The sequence below is a fragment of the Hyaena hyaena genome, unplaced genomic scaffold, assembly GCF_003009895.1.
Source record: "Hyaena hyaena isolate Hyena2069 unplaced genomic scaffold, ASM300989v1 scaffold_958, whole genome shotgun sequence".
In the NCBI taxonomy this organism is placed as follows: domain Eukaryota; kingdom Metazoa; phylum Chordata; class Mammalia; order Carnivora; family Hyaenidae; genus Hyaena; species Hyaena hyaena.
Genome location: NW_024081594.1, coordinates 639155 through 646091, shown reverse-complemented (window position 1 = coordinate 646091; position 6937 = coordinate 639155). Strand labels below are relative to the sequence as shown.

Genomic DNA, 6937 nt, shown 5'->3' with positions numbered 1-6937 from the left:
ATGATGATCATTAGGAGAACAAAATTAAGCCCAACTTGCATATTGAAAACAAGAACAAAACACACACACATACACATACATACAACACTTCGTTGATAATAAATATCATGGATTCACTTATGTTAAACAAAGTCCAATTTTATTCACTCTTAATATTCTTGTAGTCCATTGTATGCCTTCTGCACTGATCCTTGTTTCAGTAACTGTTTGATACCTTCTCTTGCTTCCTCTGTTACCTATTCTTTTGGAAAATCTACATGGGGAGTGATTATCAAAGAGCGCTTGATGTTGTTAAACCAAACCAGTGATGATTCTTCATTCACCAGTCCGACGTTAGGGCACTCATCACAGACCACCTTTCGGGTCATTTGGAAGCACCCTGGGACCAGCTGGGTAGTCTGCACCTCTTGCTGGCAGTTGTACTTTCATTTGCCAGGAAACTGCCTTGCCACAGGTTTGTTTCTAACTACTTCCACAAAATTTCCTCTTTAATAATTCTTCCATAGGGACTTCTAGCTCTATAATAATATCATTTCCTCTTAGAAAATTTATCTTGTTGATAAGGGGTTCCTCCAAACATGAAATCAGAATCTCCAAAGAAGTGTGAAAAAATGTCTCCATGGGAGCCCTAATGCCCAACTTTCAATCCCTTTTCACCATAAGTATCACATTGTTTCTGCTTCTCATTGTCTGACAGAAACTCCTAAGCAGCACCTAGATCCTGGAATTTCTCCTGAACTCTAGGATCATCAGGGTTCCAGTCAGGATGAGGCTGCAGGGCCTGTTTCCTGTGGGCCTTTTTAATATCTTTTACAGATGCACTTCGAGGCACCCCCAAGATCTTATAGAATCTTGTCTGGTGATCAAGGACCCATGGAGGTGTAGCAGAAACAGGCAGAAGGTACCCAAGTCCTGAAGGGCCATGGTTTCTCTGTGCCAGCCTCTGTGCCGGTCCTTAGCCACATGCTCCTTATAGACTCCCCTGCCACCTCAGTGGACAGCTAGCTCGCCTGCTCTTCTACCGGACCTCCAAATCAAAATTTTCAAATTAAGGTTTATTTCAATCTCATTATTTTATTAGTATTTGTAATTATTCATTTTTATACTTAACAATTTTAGTTTTACATGTAACTTAAATGTAATTTCGTTGCCTATATCTGAATTCTTTTCATCTTATTTATGTGTTCATAAATAGTCTGTGACTTCCCAAAATACTCATGGGAAAGGAGTAACAAACAATGGGATGTGCATCATAGTGCCTAGCTTTTATAAAGTTCTTATTTTAGTGAACCAAGGTGGGTTGTTTTAGTATTTGGATTGTATCTACATTACATCTAGATTATCTGAAGGGTATATCTCACAATGAAAATCCCTTAGAACTGATATCATGCACATAATCTGTTTTATTATATTAATTTAGGCTCATTTCTAAAAACTCCCTACCTTAAGCCTTATATTCAAAACACACGAAACCACTTGAATTTCATAAAACATATCACACATTTTTATGTCTTCTTGCTTTCAGACATAGTCATCCTCCTATTTGTAATGACTTTCTGTCTTTTTGTCTTATCTATCTTCCAAGATTTCATTTAACTACTATCTTCTCAATGAAAACTCCCAGATACCCCTTCACTGTCCATGGAAAAACTGAACATCCCTTCTTTTCTGCTACTGTAGAATCTAACTATGTCTATTTCATTATATTCATCCCTTTTGAACTACATGTTTGACTTTCTCCTCAATCAAAATATGAGTTCTCTGATGGAAGTAGAGCAGATCCCATAGATCACTAATAAGAAATTCTTTCAGTTTATAGAAAGACACAAATAACATCTCACACTAAAAGATAAAATAATAAAGAATCCTAAGATATTACTGCTAGAAAAATGGCACACTTGCAAATTTCATTCAAAGGTTGCAAAAATAGAAAATTCTCAGAATCAAAAGACATTAAAACAGAAAATGTAAAAATTTCTGTTTCATCAATTAACATAGATGATTGAATCGGTAGATGAATGTTCTGATCCATCCACAATCATTAAGGCAGGATCCCATAAAAATAAAGAACCCATGTTTTCAAATTCCTAGCCTATGAAAAGGATTGAAGTGTTAAATTTATATTTTCTGCTTGATTTTGTATGATTCAGAAATATTCGTGTTTCCCTTTCACTGAGTAAATGCTTACAACTAGGAAGAATGGACTATTTTGTTATTTTAAAATAGTCCCTCTCATAAAATATTTCATAAAGAAACAAATATCTGGGAGTTAGAGCAATGTTTACATTTGAAAACAATAGTAAACTATACCAATAACTTGCAGTTGCTTAGTACATCATGAAGTAAGAGACACAGAACCATCATCCAATGCCATAGTTTTCTGATTATTAGGATAATCTATGGTACATTTTTCTGTCTTGTATCTAGTTGGCCATAGCATATTTCAAGAGAAAGTAGAATAGGAAGAAAGGAAATAGGAAACCATATTGTGGTTTAACATTTTTCCAGGTTTACATACAGATTTATCTAATGGCAGAAGTAATCTCAGTAAAACAGTATTTCTTTCTTTGTTTATTAATTTAGACTACATAAAGTTAGGATAACGATGAGCTGGAAACTGTCTTTTGTTTGTAAAGATAAAGGAAATGATAATATGCCTTTACAATACAAGAAGGCTTGCTCTATGTAAAGCGTAATACTAAAAACTGCCATATATCACCAAGAGCTATCACATATAACCTGTCTACTATATGCTAAATGATTTTATATACTATTTTATTTAATCTACATGACAATCCTAGAATTTATGATTTTCTCTGTCCCCATTAACATGATTTTTTAACTTAAAATTTCAATAGATAATTTTTTAAAAAATGGTAAGTCATCAGGTAGAATACATGTCTCATAAGCACAGCAAAAACACAAAGAGATGAATAACATGAAGGAAAAGTAAAAGGCTCAGAGGACAGATTTGGACACTGAAGCATATGAAAACTCAGAATTCCAAAGAAGATAAAAAGAAAATGAGAAGGTGACAATTAAAGAAATAACAAGAAATTTCTCTGTGCTAAGTAAACATTTAAGTCTACAAGATGGAGAGATTAAATATATGGTATAATTTAGGGAGAAATAGAAAATAGGAATCCGCAAATTGATACTAAAAGAATTACAGTTTAGCCAATTTCCCTGCCACCTTATCTCCTACCTCAACCTCGCTGCTATGTAACTGCCACATCTGTCATATCTATTTCCTGAATGATGGATACTGAGGGAATTCCTTTCCTTCCCCAAACTGTTCTCCCCAAACATATGACAACTTAATGCATGACACAAGTCACATTCCAATTTAGTGGGTAAAGAATAGTTGACATAATGAATTCTGTTGACTGAATTGACTACTCATCTGGAAGAAGGCAAAACTAAGCTAATTTTAATATTTTATATTTAAATATAAAAAACTAAATTAAAGTATTAGAAGAAAAAGCAAAAGACAGTATACAAATTGGGATTGGGAAACATTTTGGAATAAAAATAAGAAAAATAGAAATCCATAAGGGACAAGATAGAAATATTTAAACACAAAAATATTAAATGTTTTTAGAGAAAGATATTATAAATCAAAGAAAGAAGATACATAAGAAATAAAGATAAATATTAGTTACATATCTAACACTCAACGGTTAATATTAAAGAGCACCTAAAAATTATTGTTTATGAAAGTACAAATCAGTGGGTGAATGCACAAAGCATATGAGCATGTAATTCATATAACTGGTTATTAAATATAACCTATAGAACATAGACTAGAATGTTAATTTAAGTATATGGATAGTGGGGGGAAAAACTGGAAATAGCATGACTATCTAACAATGAGAAAATGGTTAACTAGATGGGAGTACATCCACACTATCACATTTTATCTAGCTCTTAAAAAGGACAAGTTAGATTTCTATCTATTGACTAGAAGAATAATATACTATGAAGTGAGAAAAGTATACTTAAGTGTGTATAACTTGATTCCATCAACAACAAATAAACATATCTACATGTTTAACAAAACTATTCTTATGTATATTTATATGCACATAGATAAAAGTTAAAGAAATACATATCAGGCTATAAAAACTGGATACCACACAGAAAAAAAAAAAGAGGATTTGATAAAGGTGGGAATCAGGAAATGTATGTGTGTGTGAATTTTTGTTTTTTAGTTTGTACACCTTGGATGGTTCATCTATTTAAAATTAGCAGGTTTTACTTTTATAACTAAGAAAAACAATAAAATAAAATTATGGAAACAGGCATTACTCTAGGCTCTGTATAGGACATTTCAAATAAACACGGGTTAAAAGCGAACTTATCTTAAAAGGGAACAATCTTAAAATGTTGAATCCAATGAACAATCTAGTACACAAACTTTCTGTTAAAAAGTGTCCAGATTTAAGTTAACTTTTATTTCCAAGGAAAGCTAGGACTACAGTACAGTTAGTTCCTCAAGAATACCACTGGGCTTTAGTTTCATCTATAAGTAGGTGTGGTCAAGCAAAATCTCCTTCCTCTGATGTTCTATGATTCTAGAATATATATCAATCAAAATGCAGCCTACATGCATTATGTTATTGGCAATGTGCGAGGTAATGATCATATGGACAAGATTTGATATTTACTCTCAAGAAACTCAGTCCACCAGAGGGAAAAGGAGGCAGTTAATTCTATCCATTGCAATTAAAAGCATGTTAAAAGGCATAGGAACATATGAGATTATAATTAATTCTCTTTTAAAAGGTGGGCTTCAAGGATTACCAGGAGTTTACAAGGTGAACTTCATATTTCAGGATAAAAGATGAGAATGTAAGGAGACAACAGAAGAGGATTTTCTGTACATGTTTGTGTAATGAGCAGCCCAGTATGACTACAACACAAAGTTCAAGAAGAGTGTCAAAATACAAACTTGCCAATCTAGTTCATTAGAGTTTCTCCTGCTAAAGAATATGAATTGTAGTTTATGCACAAGTAGTTTTCAAACTTCAATACACATAACACCTTAGGAGCGCTTACTACAATTCAGATTCTTGGAATCTAGCCCCAGAGACAGCATGACTGTCTAACAACAAAGGACTGGTTGAACTAACGGTAGTACATTCATAATACAATAGCTTATCTAGTTCTAAAAAAGAACACACTAAATTTCTAATAAATCTCTAATAAGTTCATCTGTTTTAGTTACTGTGGTAGTCTCTTCCTTCAACAAGAAGAAGGCAATGCAGAAAGGAAAAGAAACTAATATTTATTGGGTGATGATTAAATGTTAGATATTTTGCAAATGTTTTCATTTTTAATCTTCATTTATTTGTTTTTAAGCTCTGTGAAGTATTATTATTACTATTTTGCATGTGAGAAAATGAAGGCTCAGGTGAAGAAACTAAAAAAATTAGAAAACTAATTTGGTCCTAATCTAGGATTTGATCCCAGGACTTCTGACTCCAAGTCTAGTGATTCTCCTGGATTTGACTTTGATGAACATTAGCTGAGGGAATAAATCCAGGAAGAAAAGCAGATTGCAGGAGACAGATAATAAGCTCTGTCTTAGGAATGTAAAAATAGACATTGCTGAAAGTATTATTGAAGAGGAAATGAGTAATAAACAGTTGGAAATATAGATAGGAGAAAAGTTGGATCAGGAATGATATATTTGGGAGAAATTTTATTTTATGCTGATGAAAAGTTAAATATTAGTCATTTAAAGTGCTAATAGAGGAGAAATAAAGAATAAAAGAAAAAAGAGGGAAGAAAATAATTCTTTAAGGAAAGAACCAAAGAAAATATAGTCATATATGAAGCCAGAGTAGAAAAGATTTTTATTAAGTTTTTTAAATTTAATTCCAGTACATTAACATACAGTGTTAATTAGTTTCAGGTGTACAACACAGTGATTCAACAATTCTATACATTAGTCAGTGCTCATCATGATAAGTGCACTCCTTAGTCCCCTTCACCTATTTCACAACTCCTTCCCACCTTCCCAACTGGTAACCATCAGTTTGTTCTCTACAGATAACTGTCTGTTTCTTGGTTTGCCTCTCTCTTTTTTCCTTTGTTCATTTGTTTTGTTTCTTTATATTTTTAATTTTTTTAATGTTTTATTTATTTCTAGGAGAGAGAGAGAGACAGCGTGAGCAGGGGAGGGTCAGACAGAGAGGGGGTCACAGACTCTGAAACAGGCTCCAGGCTCTGAGCTGGCAGTCAGCACAGAGCCCAACGCGGGGCTCGAACCCACGAACCGGGAGATCATGACCTGAGCGAAAGTTGGACGCTTAACCGACTAAGCCACCCGGGAGCCCGTTTTGTTTCTTTAAATTCCACATATGAATGAAATCATATACTATTTGTCTTCCTCTGACTGACTTATTCATTTACCATTACACTCTCAAGAGCCATCCATCTTGCTGCAAATGGCAAATTTCCTCTTCTTTATCCACTCATCTGTTGATGGACACTTCTGCTGCTTCCATAATTTGGCTATTGTTAATGCTGCAATACATACATGAGTACATATATTCCTCTGTATTTTTTTAAGATTATTTATTTTTGAGAGAGAAAGAGAGAGAGAGAAACAGGTGAGAGAGGGGCAGAGAGAGGAGCCTGAGAATCCCCAACAGGCTCCCTGCTGTCTGGGCAGAGCCTGATGTGGTGCTTGTACTCATGAACCACAAGGTTATGACATGAGACAAAGTCAAGAGTCAGACCCTTAACCAATCGAGCCACCCAAGTGCCCCAATGTTGTATTTTTTGGGTAAATACCCAGTAGTACAATTATTAAATCATAGGTAGTTATATTTTTAATTATTTTGAGGAAACCCCACACTGTTTTCCACATTAGCTGTACTTGTTTGCATTCCCACCAATAGTATAAGAAGGTTCCTTTTTTCCACATCCT

General features: G+C 33.9%; 1 pseudogene; it reads right to left on the bottom strand.

Annotated features, from left to right (window-relative positions):
• Window positions 1-236: 236 nt before the first annotated feature.
• On the bottom strand, window positions 237-924 carry LOC120223162 (annotated as a pseudogene).
• Window positions 925-6937: the final 6013 nt, after the last annotated feature.